Below are 23,163 nucleotides of genomic sequence, written 5' to 3'. Positions count from 1 at the left end.
TGTCAATTTGCTTCACAAAAAGTAATCTAGCATCTTGCTGAATGATGCTTTGTAGCAAATCATGACATCTTGAGCTGTGCTCAAACTATGTTCATGTCATGCCCGCTCCTGCTTTGCTGCTCTCTCTCTCTCCTCTTCTGTCTGTAGGTGAGCAGGCAGCATGGGCGGTTCATCAGCTAATTGGAGTCACCTGTCCGGAGAGTGGCCTCGTCTGTTCCACCTGCTCTGCTGTCTATTTAAGCTGGCTGCAGTCACTGCATCAACTCTCCGATGCTGGGTTGTTGCACTCCTTCAGTTAATTCTACCTGAGTGTCTTCGTGTAAGCCCCCTGTTTCTGCTGTGACTTATCATATTTCTTCTTTTGCTTCAGCCCGGGCCACCCCATCCTTCTCTTGCCTGCCACCTGCTCACCTGGCTGCAACGGAAGCAGCACCTCGCCTGTCCAGTTTCATAAATAAACCTGATAAATCCCCACTTCCTGTGTCTGGCTGCCTGCTGCACCTGAGCCTCTGTTTCATGTTGCGTAACAGTTCATGTGGCGTCCAAAATGGAATCCAAATAAAGAGATATGGGAAAGAGAGAAATGTGTTCCAAAAAATAAAACTGATCTTGTGTTTAAACAACATAAAAACACTAAAGGAAAAGCTAAATATAGTTTTAGTTCAATTCAACTTTATTGATAAAGCGCCAAATACAATTGTTTCTCAGCACTTCTACCTGTTACATCACATCATCAATTAAAAAAAAAAGCATGTAAGCATTTAAACAAAAATGTAAGGCTTCTGAAACGTGTGTTCATTTCTTTGCACTCAACACTTGCGTGGTCCTGCTTCTGCATAAATGGGTTAATTGGGTTCATTTGGGTTGTGCAGGGATTTTGTTCGTGTCTTTCACACATGGAACATAGAACTGAGTCACTATCATGTGAATACAAACTGCATTTGTGTTGAGCGGTGTTCTGCACCCTTTGACCCATCAGAAGTCCGTGCTCACATTTGGATATAAACAAAACTTTAGCTCGGTATTTAATTTAGTTTGAATTCCGCCTCCCGTGAACAAAACCCACAGTTTGAGTGACAGCAGAGGTTACATGTATGCGTTAATCAAGTCTTTATTGCATCAGTCGCTCAGTGTTATGTTCTGTGCAAATGCAACATATTTGAATCACACTTCGACGCATAGTGAGGCCAAACGATACCATCGTGTTTTTGAAACATTTATTTATCGCAGGACTCCACACAGAAGGAAAAACCACTGGAGAAAAACAAAGAATTAGCATCACTGAGATGAGGACTGGCATGGAAATGTTTGTCTTCTTTTCATCATGACTTTTCTACGGCTTACAGAAATTCTGTAAACTATGTGAACGTGTACAACTTCACCTGAAAAGTTTATACAGTTATGCACATGTCCAGATTGTCTTGATTATTCTTTATTATCCTTCCATACTTCAGACATGATTGAAAACTCATCTCTCAGTGAACAGAAGGATTGCCTCTTCTCCCAGTCAACCACCACCATCATGGCCACTTATGACATCTGCAACATCTTCCTCCTCCTCCTCCCTCTCTGCATCTTCATCATGTACAATGAGTCACGCCCTGTGTCCCTCCGGCCATGTGGGGGCACTCTGGGCCGGTTTTGGTTTTGTTTTCCCATTTTTGCCCTGTCTCACCTGCTTGTCTGTTCCTCATGTTCTCCTGCCTGGTCTCCGCCTCGTTAGTGCCCTAATGTGCCTCACCTGTGTCTGCCCTATTTAAGCCTCCATCCCTCACTTGTCCTTGTGGGTTGTCCGTGTGTTTCTGTGTCCCTGCCTGCGCCTCAGCTCAGCTTGCCCTCATTCCTGTGTCCCAACCAATAAACAAGCTCAACTCTGCCTGGCTGCCGGCGCGTGGGTCCTTCCATCCTCACACCGTGAGACAATGGCCTCCGACAATGGAAAAAGAATGGCTCCTCCTCCTCGGCATCGGTGATGAGTCATGAGGCATTTTATCTGGCAGGGATACGCTTTCATTTCAGTTTGAGTGGACAGTCTCTTTTCCATGTCCTGATCTGCATGGAATGCTACCTGGATGTGGTTCATCCGGTCACCTCCCAGAGCTCGAGGAGCAAGTGGGGAATCCGGATCAGGAACGGCACAGTTGGTCTTGTTTGGCTGCTCGTTTTGAAAAACGTACCACGAAGAACGATCAATGGGGATTTCGTCTTTGCTGTCATTGGCGGTTGTCTCCTTTTGTAGCCTCTCGGTTCTGTGTGTTCTGATCCGTCTGGGGCCCGGGGAATCAGGGAGGCACAGGGAGAACCTCAAACAACAAAGGAGGGCTTTCCACACCATTTTGGTCATACTGGTACTGCTGTTGAGTTTTGCGGTGAATCTGGTTTGGGCGGTTGTGAAATTGCTATTTGGCCGTTCTACCTGTTTCTTGCTGGGATCTGAGTTCTGGTTTTACAGGCCCAGCAGTGTGGTGTTACCGCTGGTCTGCTTCAACCAAGAAGAGGAGGACATTCAAAAGTGAGTTTTTTTTTTGGTCAAAAGTGGAAAGGAACATAGAAAAAAATATAAAACTATGACATTATTCACATGTCTTTTAAGTCTGAAAATACTTAATTTCTGTAGCTCTTTGAACTAATATTGCCTCTTGTTGAAACTCACTGAGCTCATTTCTCTTAGCCATGACACGCTCTGAACAGCAGGGGTTACCAAAAGATCTTTAAGTGCCTGCAGATGTTTTTCCTCTTGAAAGTCATGGCGCTGGTTAACCCTAACCCTCATGAACAAAACAGAAGAATTTGGATGACTTTTTTCCACATTAGTCTCATATTTGCAGCTGATGTCTCAAATGAATCTAGAATCATTCTCAGTCTAGTTTTCTGAAAATTCTGGATATTATTCAAATATAAGAGTGGATCATATCAGTCTACTTTCAAACAGCAGTTTCCGTTCTTCTTTTATGGCCTCTGATTACAGGAGACTATGTATTTAAGGTCACTAAATTCTGTTTTGTTGTAGAACCATATTAAAATATTTTTCATTTGCATGTTAATTATTTCATTGTCATACAAATCTCAAGCAGATGTTATTTAACATGCAAACCAACTCCAGGAGAATCATGACCAAAATGAAGCCGCACGTTTTCACAATGTAAGTGCAAAGAAATAATCAGAAGTGATTTCAAGAGAAAATGTTGGTTGCTTTGAGGCCATCATCAAAAATGAATGAACATAAAGAAGTAAATATTGATGTAATTTCTGTCTGACACTAATTGTTTCAGTGTTTTTTAACAGTGAAAAAATCCTACATTAAAGCTTAAATCAACTTGATTTCTGTACCTGTCATCAATAATATGATAGTAATCACATCACTGTTTTAAGAATTTACCACCTCTGGATGAACTTTATTCTTACATATTTCAAATTTTGCCTTCATATTTACTATCAGTAATAAGAGAGATAAGTCTGGTGATCCTACTTGATATATTCCAAATGACTGAATGATCAGAAATAAACATCTGTGGTCAAAAAGGCTTTGTTTGTGTAGCCAGAGTCAGTCTTCCATCGATCATTGGCCAGTCAGTGACTGATATGCAATCTAATGCAAACTAGGACGATTTGAATTGACTTTGGACAGGCCAAGGTGGAGACGCTGCAGTTGGAGCAGCGGTTGTTGGAGGTCTTCACCGAGGAAAAAGACACAAGATCAGAAACAAACATCAACAAAGTTTATGGTCTGTATTAATATTTGTACCTGTTTTTGGTGTTTTGTGGCAAATTAGACTTTGAATGTTTGTCAGAAGTCATGCAGAGAGGTGTGTATGCAGGGACGAAAATCTGGTCCAGAATTTTTAAAAGTATTTAAAACTTTTTGAAGAGATTCATATCTATATTTCCTTTATTGAAAGATGGTTTGTTTCTTCAAGATACAAAAGCATTCACCATCAGGTAGGGACCAGCATGGAGCTCTGGAAGTTCAAAAGTACTTTCAGCTTCATTTCTCTAGTGCTCAGACAGCTGATTTGCTTTAATTTGAAGTCCGTAGAATTGTTATAAATATCAAAAATCCTGCAGCTCTGGAGCTGCCTGCACTGATAAAGATATCATACTAGTCCAATTTAAAAAAAAAAGAAAGCCAGTCTTGTGTATAATTTTTTTGTGATCAAACAAGTTTGTTTAAAATACTTCTTTTTTTATTTACCTGAAAAAAATCTGAATGTTGTATTGTGAACACTTTTTTTTACTTCAATACTGGGTGCTAACTTGGATTTTGTTTTTTTTGTTTTTTTTTTGACTTCATGGCTTCCATTCTGTTAAATTTACTCCTCAGATTTATTTTTCTGGGTGTGGCTCTTTGGTGCCACTGCAGCTGCTCCTGTCAAGCTTTCTCAAAATGTATTTTTACATTTTAGCAACATCTTAACTTTTTAAAAATCTTTTTCTATATTTATTTGCATGCCTCACACTGCAGTACAAATACAGAGATGTTTTTGAAGGAAATAGATACTTTTCTTCTACATGGAGAAACTGAGTTTCCTTGCATGATGCTGGTTTTTATAATTGAAATTTGGACAGAAACTTATAAAAATTAGTGTTTAAAGGTCTGAAAACCTGTAGAAATACCTGAAGAAAATTGTTGAAAACTGAATGAAAAACAGTAAAAAGACTTAAATGATGAAACTGCCAAAGTGGTTTAGATTAAAATCATGGAAAGTCAATGTCCACAAGGGCCAAAATAATCCAAATATTGGAAAACTGCAGCATTATCTAAAGAAGGGAAAACAACCGTCCAAGAGCTCATAATGCAAATATAACTTTTTTATAATTCTTTTTATTAAAAGCATAAATATGACATATTTGTCCAAGATTAAAGAGGAACTTGATCTTGGACCAGTATGTACTTGCTTGAATTGTACTACAGCTTTCTCATCATTGAAAAAAAAGAAAAAAAAAAACCAAAATCCAGAAAAATGCTTTAGATATTAAAATGATCATAAACCAACTTTCAATGACAATGGGCCTCAAATAGATTTAATATCCCATCCATCCATCAACCTAATATACTCACCTTTTTAAAGGTAGGATCACTGGGGAAGGGCGGGGCAGACTGCAGTTTTTTTTTTTGTTTTTTGTTTTTTGGTGCAGCTGTTTGGGAGAAAACACACAATGTGCAAACTCCACTGAAAAAGACCCCTCTGTCCAGATTTTAAGCTAGCCATGAAACATTGTCAAATTTTAATCTTCAGTATCATGCCTTTATCAATCTTTCAGATGGTGTCAAACTTCTCCTCCCCCTTTGACGTCACCTTCAATTTGGTCATCAGCTGCTTGATGTCCCCACCGCAGAACATCATGATAACAGCCTTCAACATAGTCAACATCATCGTGCTCCTCCCACTCTGCACCGCTGTCCTCCGCGACGGCGTCCGGCACTGGAAGAAGCGCTCCGCCTCCCCCTCGGCCGCCATGAGCCACTCAGACTGCTTCACCTACCACATGGCCGTCATGGAGCTGATGGGTGTGGTCGGCTGCGTCGGCTGCACTCTTGGCATCTTCACACGTGATTTAAGCGTATTGTTGCCTGGAATGTTGATTTTTCTTTTCACCTGGTTCGGACAGTTGTCGTTCCACGCGCTGACCTGCGTGGAGCGCTACCTGGCGGTGGTTCACCCCGTCACCTACCTGAAGCTGAGGAACGAGAGTGGGATCAGGATCAGGAATGTCAGCATCGGCTGTGTGTGGCTGATGTGTGTTTTAGGGACTTATCTGGTGATGTTGGACCGAATCATTGTTATTTTGGATTCAGTCCTACTGATTTCAGTTTTAATGATCATCTTCTTCTGCAGCGTTTCGGTTCTCTGTGTTCTGGTTCGTCCAGGTCCAGGGGAGCAGGGAGGGAACAGGGAGCTTGTCGACCAATCAAAGAAGAGGGCTTTCTACACCATCGTGAGCATACTGGGAGTGCTGGTGCTGAGGCTCACAGGGAATCTGCTCTGGATTGGAATATATCTTTCTGACGGAGGTATTAGTTGTGAGGTGGCAGCACTTCAGGTCTTGTTGGGTGTGTTCAGCAGTCTGGTGTTACCTCTGCTGTTCCTGCACAAGAAGGGAAAACCGTTTTGCTGCAGGAGAGACACCCAGTGAAATTCTCTGAGATCCTCACAAAGTTTCATTACAAGGTGAAATTATCAGCCAGATCCAAAATGCCTTTTTTTTTTTTTTTACTTTTCCTAAATCAAAGTGATGAAAATAACTACATCTAAACCACTCTCAATCAATATTCTTACTCATAAATAGTTCACTCAAGTGAAGCTGACTTTAACAAGAACATGGTCAATATCGTATGTCTCCTCACCTACAACCTAAAAAAAGAACTCAAACTAAAATTCCTACAGAGAAAGAAAAGGTGAGGAGGAACAGGAAGTTAACAGATGAGGCCCATGACAGACGAGAATGCAGCAGCCGGAACTGACCAAACAAAATCTTTTTCCAAAGCCGTCGCATTAGTCCCAACTATGCATTGGTATAGTATCAGCAAGCAGCTGAAGGTGAGCACCATCAGTGTCGTCCAACTAAAAACACAGACTGCATAAAGAGTGGAACTTGTGTATGTAGATATGGCAGTGGTGGTTAGGTGGGTTGTTTCATTTGTCTTACCCTGATTTTTTTTCCGGGGTGAAAATCTGTTTCTTGCATGTGTTTGTTGAAATCTTAGCTCTTAGCAAAGCTAATGGTTCAAGGTTGGTCTGATCCATTCAGAGAGATCTGGCCTTGAAAGTGAAAATGCGAAAAACTTGTTGCCTTTAGGAACCTGTTTTTGTCATCTGTCAGTACAGATGTCTGTGTCCTCCCATTGTCAATCTTTATGACATGTTCTCATTTACATATATGTCTCTGTGGCTTCATTACAAAATAACAAATAATGATGTGCTGTAAACTTTCCATTAAAGCTCCAATAAAAACCCAGTGATGGGTTCTTTCTTCACACGTGACCTTCATATAGTTCATCACACATTAAGCTTTGAGAGACAGGCCGTAAGGTGAAAGCCATATCGTTTCATCTGTTCCGACATGGGGCACTGCAATCTTTTTGCTCATTTAAAAATGCATTGATTCTCAGCAAAATGTTAAAAGTTCTCCGTTTGTAATCCTGCAGTTTTTTTTTAAATCAGTGTTTGAAGTCGATACTATTTACTTGTCTAGCGTAGTTATATTGTTGTCATACGTGCTGCGGTTAGATTCATGTGTAACCTTGGGGTGATGGGTGCGACCAGGCTACGATCTTCCAGCAGCTCAGAGGATGAAAACACAACGAAAACTTTTAAAAATTTATCAAAAATATGCTACATGCACCTGCTATCTGAGAAAAAAGAGCAAATCCAGAATTTTTCGGCAACACAATGGGAAACATTCAGAAACTGTGCCAAACGATGGCTTTGTTTGATTCTGTCTAAATCCTTTGAAGAGACAAGAACCTCTATGTTCTCTACTTGCACTTCATCTGAAAATATTTTTTTGTCTGTTTATGCCTGAAGAAGAGCAACTCGGGTCGAAACATTGCGCGTAAAAACACGAATTTAAGGATTATTTAATTTTTCTCATTTCGCGCTTTCATTTTGTTTTCTTTCTTTTGAAAGCCTTATGTATTTTTCTTTTTTGCCAATTTGGAGTAGGTGATGTGGGAGGAAAGTGAAAGGTGACCTGTGGTTCACCTTGGCGGGCGCTGTAGCCGTACGCGCTTCCAACACGCTCAGCAGGAGCGCATTAGAAACTTGCCAGAGCGCCGGGGAGGGTCTGGTGGGGACCGCGGGTGGGAGACAGCTTCATCCTGGGAAGGACCAGCTGGAGCGGGAAGATCATGACAGTTTGTGTTCAACACTTATTGGGACTCAATAATACCTTCTCAGGCTGTGACTCTGCTAGCGCTTGTCATGGTAAAGGGGGAAAAAAAACATTTTCTGTATCTTGTGAGAAATCAGAATACCTCACTGCATCTTCAAATCTGGGTAGAAGTTTTGACCTGGAGCAGTACATCTTTGAAGTTCTTTGCAAATATGTGTGCCACCTGTATGGCCAGTCATCTGCTGAAAATGTGAACAATGCAAGGTACAAAGCATTCTACATGGCATTATCAGCTTTGCCAGGACTATCAATGCCTCCAACATGTTATGCTCTACACCAACACTGCAAAAGGGAAAACTACTAAGCAGCAATAATGACGCGTTTTCTGAGAGGTATTATGTTTCACCCTCACCCACTGGTGGAGGATGGCACACTGAAGATAGGGAGTTAACAGTGACCTGGATGACTAAAAATCCTGCTCCTCAAAGTGTGAATGTATGAATGTCAATTTGTGAGAGATTTTGTGTTGCTAAAGTGGATGTTGATGAACAAAACAAGTGAATATAGCACCATAGAATTTTAATTTCTTTCAATTTGTAGTTATTTAGATATATTGGCTTCTGACAAAAAAACTGCAGCATGTATTGCGGATAACCTTTTTTTTTAATATACATTGCTTTTTATTTCAACATTTTTTGCGGAGAACTTTTAACCTAAAGTCTGTAAGGGTATATTCTAAACAAAAAATCATCTAAAAAGGAGTGCCCAGACATGGGAATGAAAATCATTTTCTAGCCATTTTTTTCATGGTTCATCTTATGGCCAAAGATGCATTGTCAGGGTTAGGATAATGTACTGAGGAGCGAGGCGATTGCACTCCTGAGCAAGTCTCCCTGCAGATGTGGAGATATATTTGCCTGCAGAAATTAACCGTGTAAAATTAATGTCTAATAGAGCTTTTATTTTACAACATGCAAAAACCCGACAGCTGTTCTTAAATAATGTTCACTGGGATCAGACAGCAGAGTCCAACACAGCAGGGGAAGGTTCAAGAGGTACACTTTAAAATGATCATGACAACTGGTTTTAACATTTGACGTATGATTGTTTTTACCTTGAAAATTCGTTGACATGTTCAGTTCTGGTGTGACAGCTTTTTGAAGACAGAGACTGTTCAAGGTCAATTTGGATCTGTATCATTGAGATGGAGTTTGGATCCTCCCATCAAATTACGTGGTGAACGGTAGTGATGGAGAGATGAAGCTTCATGAACCACTGTCTTAATTTTCTGAGGCCACTAGATGGTGCTATTTTTTCAAGAAATGTTTGAAAGCACACTTCATTACCAGTACTTCAGCCTCAATCTTACAACCAAGAGTGCCATCTAGAGGCTTCAGAAAATAAAGACAGTGGTTCATGAAGCTTCATCTCTCCATCACTAGTAAACAGGCTCTACTTGCGTCCCATTTTTCCGCCACTTGAATCCCCAGAGTGCTTTCGGTGTCTTGCTCAAGAAGATTTCAAGAGATGGATAAAGAAATTGAACCAGTTTACCAACAGAGCCAGAGCCACTTCAGTGTTCAAGAAAACTGTAACAATTGTTGCTGTTTTACAATTAAAAACAAAGTGCTTTTTTGACAAAATTTCTCCTGTTCTCTCTTTCTGTCTTCCAGATATGCTGTCAAACTCACCTTCTATCTACAGCGTCTCCCTCCCACAAATGTTGATCAAATCAAATCAAATCAAATCAAATCAAATCAAACTTTATTTGTAAAGCACATTTCATTATTAATAAAACAACGCAAAGTGCTGAACAGTAAAAAACAATCATAAAAACAAAAAAAGAACAAAAACCGCACCATCGATTATTATGCACACACACACACACATAGAGACAGACACAGACAGCCAGCTGCACACACACACATACAGACAGACACTCTCCCATTTTAATTCACACAGAAGGGGAGACGTGGCCTGGCACTGAGCATCTTAGGAAACACCACCAGTGGGGCCATCCATACCAGGAGAAGTCAAAGGTCTTAATACTGGGGCCCCAGCGCACAACCCCCAACCCCGCCTGACCAAGGGAACCCGCACACCAAGATCTGCTTCAATTCCACAGTGAGCCTGTTCATACAAATAACCTGCAACATCACCAACACCTTCTTCCTCCTCCCTCCTCCCTCTCTGCATCCTCCTTCCCGACAGTGGAAGAAGGAGCACTCCTCCTCTTCCTCGGTAGCCATGACTCACTCGGACTGTTTCAATATGGTCACCATGGAGTTGATTGGAGTGGTTGGTAATGCTGTCTTCTCTTATGGCCTCTGGATAAAGCATGCCATCACCACATCAGTTGGGGCGATTATCGCCGCTTTCATCTGGTATGAACAGAAAAACAACACTCACTAGTGGCCCAACATCGACACTACATTATTTTCTTCAAATTTTGCAATGGAAACGTTTTCTGAAACAAAATGATGCTAGCACCAAGACTTTTGAAGCTTTCCACCTCCTCCCTCTCCTGCAGAGGGAAGAGTGCTCAATGTTCTTCCACATTTTGAAGCATAGTAGTCATAATGAAGTGCTGTAAGCTTACCATTAAAGGGATACTTCAACATTTTGGCAAATTGGCCCATTTAGCGCAATTTCTTAGTCATTTCGAACTTTTTTGTGAAGGCGAGCTGTTGTTTATTCAGAGGTGAGTCGGGGAAGGTTTTCGATACGGACACAATGGAAGTGAATGGTATTTTTGTTCCTCCTCGTCAAACTCATCAAATACAAAATCCAACAACCCCAAAACACTTTGGTGGACACGTTATAATCCGCACATTCACTATGCTGTTAAATATTAATGCAAAATTAAAAATTACCAGACTGAGTTGTTTATGCGAAGATTGCTAGGACGGAACTACTTACTAAACATGGCGTCTGGGCGTAGTGATTTCAAAAGAAAAAGTAGTTCCCAGTATTTGCTTCAGTGTCGTAACGCTACAATATTATTTGTTGGTGTTCCACAGCGTAGTGAATGTGCGGATTATAACGTGTCCACCAAAGTGTTTTACGGTTGTTGGATTTTGTATTTGATGAGTTTGACGATTGGGAACAAAAATACCATTCACTTCCATTGTGTCCATCCCGAAAACCTTCCCCGACGCACCTCTGAATAAACAACAGCTCGCCCTCACAAAAAAAGTAAGTATGCTGTTCGAAATGACTAAGGAATTGCACTAAATGGGCCAATTTGCCAGAATGTTGAAGTATTCCTTAAAGCTCCAATTAAAATACAGCCACTGTGAGTCCTTTCATTACCTAGTTTCAGGTCACTCTCATATGTTTTTATCACACAGTAAGCTTTGCTCGATGCACTGGGATGGTTTGGATAAGTTAAATGTGCCATGGAGGGAGGTGACCGCACTTCTGAGCGAGTCTCCCGGCACACATGGAGGAATATTTGCCTGCAGAAACAAACCCTGTGAAGAGAATATGTAATTGAGCTTTGAGTTTCCAACATGCAAAACCCCCGACAGCTGTTTTTAAATCATGTTCAATGGGATCAGACATCAGTTTCCAACACAGCAGGAGGAAGGTTCGAGGGGAACACTTCACAAAGGTGGGTTTGTTTCAATATTATCATGACACATATAATGAAATGACTTAATAATGTTGCTGAATTGTTAAATTCTGCTAAAGACAGAATTGATGCGGTGGTAAAGACACCTGAAATATCAGTATTTTTATCGGAAATGTAGCAACATTTCAAGTTCAGTTATGGAGCTAAAGTTTGTGTGAACAGAGGCTGTTCAAGGTTGATTTTGATTAGTATCCATTGAGGTGGATTTTAGATCCACCCATCAATTTAAAAGGCTTCTTTAATATGACATTTTTTTCAGCACTTGAGCAATACCCAAAATGCTCTCAGTGTCTTGCTCAGGGAGACTCCAATATGAAGACAGATGGGGAATCAAATCACTCTACCAACCCAGCCAGAGCCACAGAAAATTGATAATTCCACAGTTTAGTTTCTGTTTCACAAAAAAACAAAGTGCACGTTTGACATAGTTTCACACAGCAAAATAACAAATCACAGCTGAAAATGTGGTTGGAGATGATTTGGATTCATGTGGAAACTGAACAAGACGATCAATAGTCTTTCACCCTGGGAGTAGACTGGAGGCTGGGTGACGATCGGACTCAAGTGAAGGATGACATCTGACCACAGGGAAACAGCTGATGAGTGCTTAATGTCACATTAATACGCAAACAACAAAACATCCTAAGCTGTAGGAAAACATCAGATGATGAATGATCTGTCAATGGGTTGATGAAGAGCAGGACAGTTTATGTTGATGAGATGATAAATCTCAGATGTGCAACTCTGCCAAAGAGTAGGTCATGTAGGCCACGCCCACAACGCAGCCATACACAAGTGACAGGAGACATGAGAAAAAAGCAGAAAAGGCACGGAACAATCATGGCGTGACGTGACAGACATTAAAACAATTCTTTCTGCAGAAAACCATCTGTTGTCACACAATTCAAGTCAATTAGATTTTGTAAAGCACCAAAGACACCACAATGACACCAAGGCGCTTTTACAGAGACAAAGAAACAATTCCACATGGGCAGGGATAGGTCACAATGGAAAGGACAAACACAGTTTCAATTGGAAGAAACCTGCAGAACCTGGCTCAGAAACTTGTTGAAGAACCAGACTCGGACATGGAAGTCAGAATCCCCAGAGGGAACCTACACACATATGGGGAGAACATGCAAACTGTATACAGAAAGCCCCTTGCCTGTATTTAAACTCAGGACCTTCTTGCTATGAGGCAAGAGGGCCAATCGCAGCACTGAAATGAATTAAGTACACTTAAAAAAAGCCAGTAACATTAGATTGTCCTCAGAAAGCTGCAAAGTAGAATTCATCACTTACTACCTTCACTTCAAGCTTGTATTTAAGTTTCATGAGAAAGCCAGAGAACCTGGAGATAACCCATTGAAACACATTGGGAATATAACCACTGCTCCATCATTTAACTGTCTTCCAGATATGCTGTTTAACTCGTCATCGACCTCCAATGTCTCCCTCCCACAAATTTTGGACTGCTCCAACTCCAAAGCGAGCTTGTTTATCCAAATAGCATTCAACGTCACAAGCATCTTCATTGTCCTCCCTCTCTGCATCTTCATCCTCTTTCTCGGAGCCCGACAGTGGAAGAAGGGGCACTCCTCCTCTTCCTCCTTGACCATGACTCACTCGGACTGTTTCACCTACAACATGGCCGCCATTGAGTTGATCGGTGTGGTTGGGAATGTTGCTTTCACTAGGGGCCTCTGGAGGGAGGATGCCATCACCACATCAGTCGGGGCGATTATCGCCGCTTTCATCTGGTATGGGCAGATGTCTTTCCATGTGCTGACCTGTGTGGAGCGCTACCTGGCCGTGGTTCATCCTGTCACCTACCTGAGGCTGAGGAATGAGACTGGGATCAGGATCAGGAACGTCACTGTCAGCTGTGTGTGGCTGATTTGTGTTTTAAGGACTAGTTTGGTCATTATTGTTAAACAAACCGTCTCCACTGTGGGTTCAGCTCTCCTGATTTCAGCAATCATCATTGTCTTCTTCTGCAGCGTCTCGATTCTCTTTGCTCTGATTCGTCCAGGTCCAGGGGAGCAGGGAGGAAGCAGGGAGTGCCTCGACCAATCAAAGAAGAGGGCTTTCTACACTATTCTGACCATACTGGGAGTGCTGCTTTTGAGGTTTGCAGGAAATGTGCTCTGGATTGGATTAGATCTGTATGAAAAAGGTCCTTACTGTATCCTGGTATCATCTCAGCTCTGGTTGAATCTTCCCAGCAGTCTGGTGTCACCTCTACTCTTCCTGTACAGGAAGCAGAAACTAGTGTGCTGCATGAGAAAGACCCACTGAAGCTCAGATTCTCTGGGAGGTATTCACAAATGTCAGGTTCAAAATGAAGATATAGTTTCATTGAAGGTGAATGTAACAAATATTGAGGAAAAGACATCCTGTACCCTGACAGACGAGAAAAATTGGACCTTAAGATCCAGGCTCTAAACAACTGGAAACTTATTTTTTTCAGTTTTCCTCCTTGGAAGTAATGAAAACGATTTTGATACCATTAAGCCTCCACTGAAATACAATCCATCCATCTGTATGATCAGTGTTGTGCTAGTTACTGAAAAAAGTAACTAGTTACAGTTATTAGTTACTTCATGAAAAAGTAACTCAGTTAGTAACTCAGTTACTTAAACCAAAAAGTAATGGGTTACTGAAAAAGTAACTTTTTAGTTACTTTTAAAGGTTGACTGATTGAACTCCCCTGTAGCCCTTAATTCAGTCTGTATTGATGTTATATTACAAACTGTTGATGAAACCGACCATTTCAGTTCATCTGCATCCACATCACTGAATCTAACTACTAGCCATGGAATGTTATCCAACACAAACACCAAAGTATTTTTTTCAATGCCTATTTATTTTATTCAACAACACCCTACAAAGAAAATAAAGTGGCTTAAAGCAAATATAGACATTGTGATATAATCTATTATTCAGAATCAAGCTGGACAAATTAACGAGCTTTCACTCAGCACCTCAGAACTTCTGTTAAAGACAACGAATGAAATATGAAATGCATACTGATGCATAACACCATATGCATATCAATACAAAAATAGCCATTTATATCACAGGAAAACAAAAAATCCCCTTTGCAATCTGTAAACAATAATATATCCAAAATGCAAATTAAAAAAAAAAAAAAAAACTATGTGCAATGCACTGTAGAAACGCACAATGAAGACAAATGTGCATGTTTCAGAATAAAAAAAAAAAAAATTGCCAAATATCACAGAAATTGTAACTATTTGCCATTCGCGTGCATTGCGCTCTGCAGTGGTGCATACAGCTGTTGGACCCACAGTCCGTCGGGCCGAACGGGTTTAAAAATGGATTAAATTAAATCATAGTCGAAGTAGTAGATTGTTTTATTTCTACTAAAAATCATACCTTGTAAAAAAAAAAAAAAAAAAGGATGTTCCCCGGGGTCACACACGCAATAATTAATGCGTGAAATAATGCGAATATCTCCACGATTGGAAACTCTTCTCTGCCGTCTTGTTGCTCATCAGACCAGAGTGGTCGAGAGGCACTGACCTGAGCGCGGACGCAGGAGAGAGAGCGCCGAATGTTTTGTTCTCAATTCAGTAAAACTTTATTGATCGCTGGAGTGTTACAGGAACAGTCCGCCATTGCAATGAAACGGTGCATGAAACCTCACCAAAAGGAACGGAGTAACGCAACGTTTGATAATGGAAACGGAGTTACTGAATTAAAAAAAAGAACGCATTACGTTACTCGTTACTGAAAAAAGTAACGCCGTTACTAATAACGCGTTACTACCCAACACTGTGTATGATACATCATTCTTCCAGTTCAGAAGTGGTGCAGCTGAGCCCATGTGATTAGGGGTGAAGGCAAGTACACTCTGGATAGACGTGTCCATATAATCTAAATTTACCAACAAAGCCAATGCTGTAGGACGTCCTGCTTGGTGCTGGAGTGACCATCTGTCCTGTTCTGTCCAGGAAGCCCAATGTTTTAATCTCAGTTCCACCACCCCACGTGTTGAAATCGTTTCCTACCAAATGATATCCCAGTATGAGTCTTGCTCTTTTGTCGGTGGCTACGCTAACAGTATACTAACCTTCAGTTAGCTTTTTTCAAGTTATAGAGAATAAAAGGTTTTTGGTGATTTCCTGCTATTTAGGGCTTCCATTGGATGAGTGGCTCAGAACCCGGAACAGTGCCATGATCTGACTTTTGGTGTTCAGTAATTTATCGGTAATGATGCGCTAAAACCATACATGCACAACGAGCTTAGGTGAAGGGCTTGTTTTTAACTACTTTTGTTATGTGCTCACAATAAAAAATAAAGAAATTAAAAAAAAAAATTGAAGAAATTTCACTCGAATCTGATATTTTTTTTTTCTTGTTGCAATGTGTCTGACTGATCTATTGGCTGTAGAGTGTCGTGACTCCCAGTCCAAATTCTTCTGGTCCTGGTCCTGGTTCCAGTCCAGATTCTCCTGGTCCTGGTAGTTTTAGAGTTCACAGTCACCATAATAACAGTTCAACTTGGTGTTCTGTCCATATGAATGTTTGAAACTTCTCTGAAACAAAAACGGCAGAAATTATGCAGTTTCACTTAAATTTGTCGTAAACGGGGCCTCAGCTGAACTATTACTCACCCGATTTGCGTGACAGTCCAGCAACACTTGGAGGCAGTCTGGTATTTGAATGAAACAGCTCAGACAGCTGCTCAGAGGTCAATCACTTCAAAAGATTTGAATAAGCACCAGGCTCTGTTTGAATGAAACTCATTTGAATGCTGGCAAATGTTCCAGCTTGTAGATGAACGAAGGTAGATTTTGGTTTGGTTGATTTCCTACCAGTGATGTTGTTGTTTGATTACTTTAGTTTAAATCATAATCAGACTTTGTGCTTTGGGCAGACACAAACATGTTACTGAATGGGTTCATGTTTGTTTCTGTAATTGATTTGATGGGTTAAATGTAGTGTGGGGAGCTGCTGATGTCCTGCCGAGCAAAAGCACTGTGCTCCCTACAGAGAAAGCCAAAACAATTTCCCTGCCGAAATGAACCATGTAAAAAGATTTACAGAGTGAGTTTTGTTTTATGGCAACATGCAAAAAAAACTCCACACTGATGCTTTAAAGTATCACTAAGGTGGATCAGATGCCAGTCTGTGCTTTGGTAATGCAGCAGGAGGACGCTCAAGAAGAAACCTACAGACAAGGTGGGTGTGTTTTTGAAGCTTTAATAACAGATGGACTTTTTTAATGTGGAACAAATAAATTTATATAAAAAATATAAACAAAAATTTGTAATTACAACTATTCTATTCTTTATACCGATTTAATAAAAAAAAACAACTAGAAATCACACAGGAAATTCATGTTTTGTGCCTCATTCAATGCAAATACGACAATATCGTAATAATTATTGTAACACACTCAGAAGTAAACAATCTATAGGAAAAACAGGCTTTTCACCACGTTGTATTGGACACTGAAAATGCAACTTGATGAAAACAACTCCTGGAACTCTGTGAAAAAAGACTGTTTCGTTGTATAAACAGGTGAAAATCATACTTTGTGAAAATGCTCTGGCTCAGCTGAGCTGAACTGTAATTATGGTGACTATCACTGTACACTCCAAACGACAAGTCCCAGGAGAGTCTGGGCCAGGACCAGGAGAATCTGGACTGGGATCAGGACCACGAGAGTCTGGACTGGGAGTCATGCAGATAATGAACAATGTGCATGACTACTAGTAGTGTTACCGCCATCTACACTCTGTCGGAGCCCTAGCGATTTGGAGAAGTTCCACCTTGGTGTCAGGACTCTGTTGGTCCTGCTCCTTGTCTGTGTTTCCCTCCCCCACCTGCTGCTGTCCATGTCCGTCCCTGGTTCCCTCACCTCCCACACCTCGCCTTTTGAATCTTCTGAAGACCCTGTTCACCTCCCGTGTCCTGTCTCCACCCCCTTCCCAGCATGTTTCGTCCTGTCACTCCTGCATGTCTTGGTTTGGTCTTCTGAAATGTTCAGTGTTTCTGGTGTATCGGTCCATAAATTTAGAGATTGAACTCCTTCTGCTCTGACCTTTATCTCCTGCATTTCTGGCTTCTGGACTTCGATTCTGGCTTGGATCCCATTTTGGATTTGTTGGCCTTAATAACCCTCCTCTGTATCTGAATTGTCTGATTGTGGGTTCACCAGCAGTCCATGACCCTTGGGGGCAGTGTGTGTTTAAAAGTTGTGTCTTCAGTGGCTCTGAGCACTCTTGTCATGTGAACGGACTCCCAAAAGACAGCAAAAGTTTTGCATTTTCACTTGAGAATGTTCCCATGTGAACGTGCCCTCAATCTATGTCAACTTAATCAGAAAACAGTTCTGGGAGAGTCTTAAGTATAATTATAATCCTCGAGCAACTTAACTAAGAAAGTGGTGCATTTCTGGGCTCCTCAGCCTCCATGATCAAAAGATGTTTTTTTGTGATTTTCCACCAAATTAAAATTTGTCTTAAGCTGGAAATATATGATAATGATTTGTTACAGTTTAGATGTTTGTTTGTTTTTTTTTAGATCTACTCTCAATTTTTGAAATTTTGAAGTCCCCCAGTCGAACAAAATAAAACACTCATCCATAAAAGTGTATATTTACACTTTTATTTACATGTAAAAACGTGTGACAGCTTCAATAGTAATCTATATAGATATTTAAATAAATAATATGCCTAGGAATATTAAAAAAAAGTCAACTTTTGTAGTAATTTGTTTTGATAAAATGGATGTTGCACTCTTTTGGTTTCCTGTTGGTGCTTTGATATTATGGGAAATTGACTCCGGCTCCGCTGCGCCTCCGGCAAAAACAGAACTGGACCGAAGTTGTGCGGAGAGCTCTCCGCAGTATGACAGTGGGCGTATGCTCGACACAGCACTCGCGCAGGCAGTGGTCGCGCTCTGCCTGTGACTTCATTGACTTCAATGGGTGCGTAGTTGCTGCGTGAGTGCTGCGAACTGAATCAGAATCATCTTTATTGTCATTGCAACAAGTACAACGAAATTACATGGGTTTTAAAGATGGCCAGGCAGTCAGTAACAGCACTCCGTCTTGAAAAAGAAACAGAGTGAAAGGAACTCAGACAGAAATTGGGGGAGGGGGGGAGGGGTAACCTGACATGCCAGATGGACAGTTTCATATGTCCGCCACGGAAATATTTCCATAAGTCCATCTGGGTAGCCGCTCTTCCGATTTGATTTCAGAGGCGGGACCTTCAAAATAATCCGTAGCTGGCGATTGGATGACCATTCGAACCAAAGAAGAAGACGACTGGATGACCGTTCTGATTGACACGCGACACACTCACCACAGACCAATGCACATCAAGCCACGGTGTGACATAGCTTATGTGCGCTGCTGCTGAGAAGCAGTAGACATCGTTTTCAGACGAAAAGACTTGAAGTGATGTTCTGTGCTCCTCTTTCAAAGAGGAAATTGAGTTGCTTTCTTATAAAACTGCAGATATTGCCGTGTCCATGGAGATCGCTTCGCATGCCACCATTATTTTCAAACTTTTGGGCGCTTCCCACTGTCTTCACGTCTTTTCATCACTTCCGCTCCTCCCGCAGCTCCCGCCTCCTTTTCCTGATTGGGCCGGCAAAATTTTAACAGAGTGAAATCATTGGTCTATGGAGCACTGCAAGATGGGATCTGCAGGATTTAGGAACTGAATCAGGCAGGCCCATCTGCTATGCAAGGTTAGGGGAGGGGTGGTGGTAAAAAAAAAGATACATCAATTCAGATTGCGGTTCCAAAAGGGAGTCATAATTAGAAGTAAGAAACCAAAAAAAGCCAACCTGCACAAACATAGCAAAAACACATGAGACAAGTTGCTATCAGACTACCGGATCAGTGGTTGCTGCCCTCACTGGCGCAACACGCCATCACCACTAGTCGTCAGCGGAGGAGACATTGAGAGTAGGGGGGGGGGTGTGTGTGCGAGTGTGTGCTCTATCAGTTCGTCAGTCCGTGTATGTGTGTGTGGTTGGCCCGTCCTCTCTGCGCTCCAGCTGGTGGCCTCCGTTGTCAAGGGGATGTCCTCCAAGGAAGCAGTCCAGAAAGGGGAGGGTGATTTCAGGGGATCAGTGGTGGAGATAGGGAGTGACCTCGTGTCTTTATCCTCTTCTGGGAGATTGTTTGAATTCCAAGGGGTGCCAGATTCAGTCCGAAGGTTTCATGGTATCTTGTTTTGGTCGGAAGGAGCCGTTGTGACCTTCCCGTTATCGCTGGTTCTCAACCATCTCAAACAGCAGCTGAGTTTAACCCTCTCATGATGAAATCCATCTCGCATCTCAGTTCGTCCAAAATCCCAGCAATTTTTCGAAAGAGTTCGCAAACTCGGTCAGCCTCAGCTTTTGCCCGTTGATTTGAAAAGACCGTCCACCCTTGGATGTCTTTTGAGGTGGCGGTCTTCTTAATCCTCCAGAGGATCAGACCACAGCCCAGGCCAATCAGCAGCAGACCGATCATCAGAAATCCGAAAATGTAAACATCTTCTGCATCCTCTACGGACAGGGGAGCTAGACATATGACGGATCTCCATTGACCACGGGACTCCATCACATACCCAGCATGCCGAGTTCCGTCAGGGCAGACAGGCTCCCCCGCACCTGCACTTCTTTGGGAGAAAACCATATCAATTGTGTTGAGAGACCAGCTGATCAATTCCATGGTTGAAATGTTTGATTCTTCGAAGAAAATCAAGTCAAGTGGTTGCTCTAGTCGAAAAAGACAAGACAGAGTGCTGTGAGCAGAGACAATAGGGAAGGAGAGAAAAAAAAGCAGGAGCGATAGGAAAACCGTCCGCCTCCTCCAAGAGTCAGTGCAGAAAACTGCGCGGCGCAGCGCAGCAGAGCCATTCTGCAGTATGTGGGCGCTGGCCGTAACACTATCACTGTCACACCTTATGCCCCTGCGGCCATGTGGGGGCGCTCAGGGGTGGTTTTGGTTTTGTTTGTCCCTTATGCTGGCCCTGCCCCATCTGTTTCTGTCTGCTCCTACCTCGTTACCACCCTAATGTGTTGTACCTGTCTTGCCCTCTATTTAAGTCCTGCTCCCCAGGTGTGTCTTGTCAGCTCCTTGTGGATCGGTTTGCATGCTTCTGTGTCCTTGCCTGCATGTCGGCTCAGCTCAGCATTCCTCAATTCCTGTGTTCCTGTATTCCTGCATTCCTGTTCCTGAAAATAAATGAGTTTGAACTCCACCTCGCTGCCTGCACATGGGTCCTTCCACCTGCACCCGTGACAATCACAGCTAATTTCGAAAATGTTTCTGGGCTTCATTGAACTACACCAGTTTAATGATAAAAGCGGTTCAAAAGTTTTCGAAAACATCCCGTGTGAAAACATATGGTATTATAGGTTGGTATTTCCCTCGAGTAGCATGAGATCTTAATTGTTCCACTTTGTTTTGCCGCCTTTCTTCCCCAGGCCTGAACCATGTCGTTGAACTCCTCCTCATCCAACAGCTCTGAATCTGCGCTCCACTCCTTCCTCATCACTTGCTTTTGCTCCATTCTTCCAAATCTAGTCATTGTTGGCTACACCTGTGCCAACATTGCCCTCGTCCTCCCCCTGTCTGCCATCGTCCTCCATGTCGGCCTCCGAAGACGCGACTCGCTGAGTCACGGCGACTTCATCACCCTCCACCTGGTCGTGATGGAGGTGATCTGCGTCCTGGGGTCCATCATGTACTGCATCAGTGTGGACCTGGGGATGCGAAACCTTGTGATCGTAGCCTGCCACATTTTTTACATTGCCTTGAGCGCACAGATGCTGTTTCACGTCCTCACGTGCGTCGAGCGTTACGTGGCCGTCGCACATCCCGTCACCTACCTGCAGCTGAGAAACGGCAGCGGGCTCCAGATCAGAAACTGCCTGGTTTGGTCTGTGTGGCTCCTCAGTTTTGCAGAGATGAGTTTGGTGGCTTCACAAAACATTTACTCAATCATCATCCTGTATTATGCACAGCAGGTGTTCACTGTGGTGGTGGTTTCTTTCTGCAGTCTCTCTGTACTCAGAGTCTTGAAGCGTCCAGGGCCTGGGGAAGGCAAGCAGGGCAGAGACAAGGTTGATCTGTCAAAGCAAAGGACATTTCACACTCTGGTTGCTATTTTGGGCTCTCTGTTGTTGAGGTTTCTGGGGAATCTGATCTGCACATCCATGTACATTCTGCTGGAGCTGAGCAAGGAGCAGGCCTGTGTGGTGATACAGTCTGGTTACTGGTTTTGTCTGCCCAGCAGCCTTGTTTTACCTCTGCTGTTTCTCCACAAAGCAGGAAAACTACACTGCAACTGCAAATAAGAACTGAAAGGTGGACAATAGTCCACATTAATTATAAGTATATACCCATAGCAGCATTAGAAATCAGTCCATTATGGAAATGTTCTGAATTTATGAATTGCCACTCTTTTTCTGCCATTATTCACCCAAAATGTTTTCACACAGTTTAAACTTGGATTAGAGTCCATTATGTACCATTTAATCAGCTATTGTTTCTTTTTCTTTGGAATCGCATCAAATAAATTAGAAGATACATTCATCCGTGAGTTTCTTTCTTTCTCTGGCATTAAGGTCGATAGACATCAGTTAGGTTTTTCAATGGACGGAGCTGGGGGACAGTCGGGAGGACCTTGTTCATTAATACTGGATTTGTAAACAGAGAATTTAGTGTAGTGATGATCTTAAACAGTAGAGGGCAGTGTAAACCCTTTCAATCACAGATGACTTGGGCCCAGTATTTCAACAAATTAAATCCATATTAAATTGATCCAGATTTCCAAATCCCACTTTCCTGATTGATGGAGCAGGATCTTCTATCCCGGTATTTCAAAACTTTGCTAAATTGGATCAGAATAATCCTGATCCTCTCAGATTGAGATTTTCAAATCCACCCCGCCCCTAGGATCAACCAGCTCTCAGGGTCACAGACAGGAGACAGAATGTGTGTTGTGTAGATCTTAAGGTTGCAGAGATCTTCAGATATAAAATATCTTTTTATCCTAATGATTGCGAGAAATGCAAGTAAAAGCTATCTATTGATGAGTATATGTGGAACTAATACATGGGATCACACTCTGATCCTACCCTGAGGTGGGATTAATTTAGTGCTGTTTTTCAGGATAAAACTGATCCAGACCTCGGACTGCAGTTTTGAAATACCCAACACAGGCTCAAATCTGGATTAAAGGCAGGATTGGATTTCCAAATCTGGATTTAAATTCATATCAAGATTAAATGCTGTTTGAAATACCCAATTTTGGATGGGATCTGGGTTTAATCCAATCCAAGCCTAGGGCCCAGTATTTCAAACATAACCCACCAGGATTAATCCTGGTGGATTGGATTAAACCCAGATCTCATACTCATCGATAGACAGGTTTTACTTGCATTTCTCACAATCATTAGTATAAAACGATATTTTTAATAAATTAAACCTCTCCATGTATTTTTTTTTTGTTGAACAGAAAAAAAATCCAAATTTCACAATTGTCAGAAAAGTAATTCAAACAACAAAAATTTCCTCAACCCAAAATTGTAATACCTAAACTTACCTACCTATAAATCAAGTTTATAAAGTTTCATATTTACAGTAGTTTTGAAACACATATAAAAGCTGTATCTCTTGTTGCATTTATGTCTTTTTAAAATTTAAGATAGTAAGC

The 23,163-nt window shown here is 41.8% G+C and overlaps 1 protein-coding gene across 1 annotated transcript in view; it reads left to right on the top strand.

Moving 5' to 3' along the window:
- Nucleotides 1-22,850, top strand: part of LOC115382558 (ribonuclease inhibitor-like) — a 350,185-nt gene extending 327,335 nt beyond the window's left edge. The window contains exon 7 of the mRNA XM_030084339.1: nucleotides 22,790-22,850. The gene's annotated coding sequence lies outside the window, so the exon portion shown is untranslated. The remainder of the gene's footprint in view (nucleotides 1-22,789) is intronic.
- The last annotated feature ends 313 nt before the right edge of the window (nucleotides 22,851-23,163 follow it).

The sequence above is a fragment of the Salarias fasciatus genome, chromosome 3 (genome assembly GCF_902148845.1).
Source record: "Salarias fasciatus chromosome 3, fSalaFa1.1, whole genome shotgun sequence".
Classification (NCBI taxonomy): domain Eukaryota; kingdom Metazoa; phylum Chordata; class Actinopteri; order Blenniiformes; family Blenniidae; genus Salarias; species Salarias fasciatus.
The sequence above is the reverse complement of the archived record's forward strand: the minus strand, read 5'-3'. Positions and strand labels throughout refer to the sequence as shown.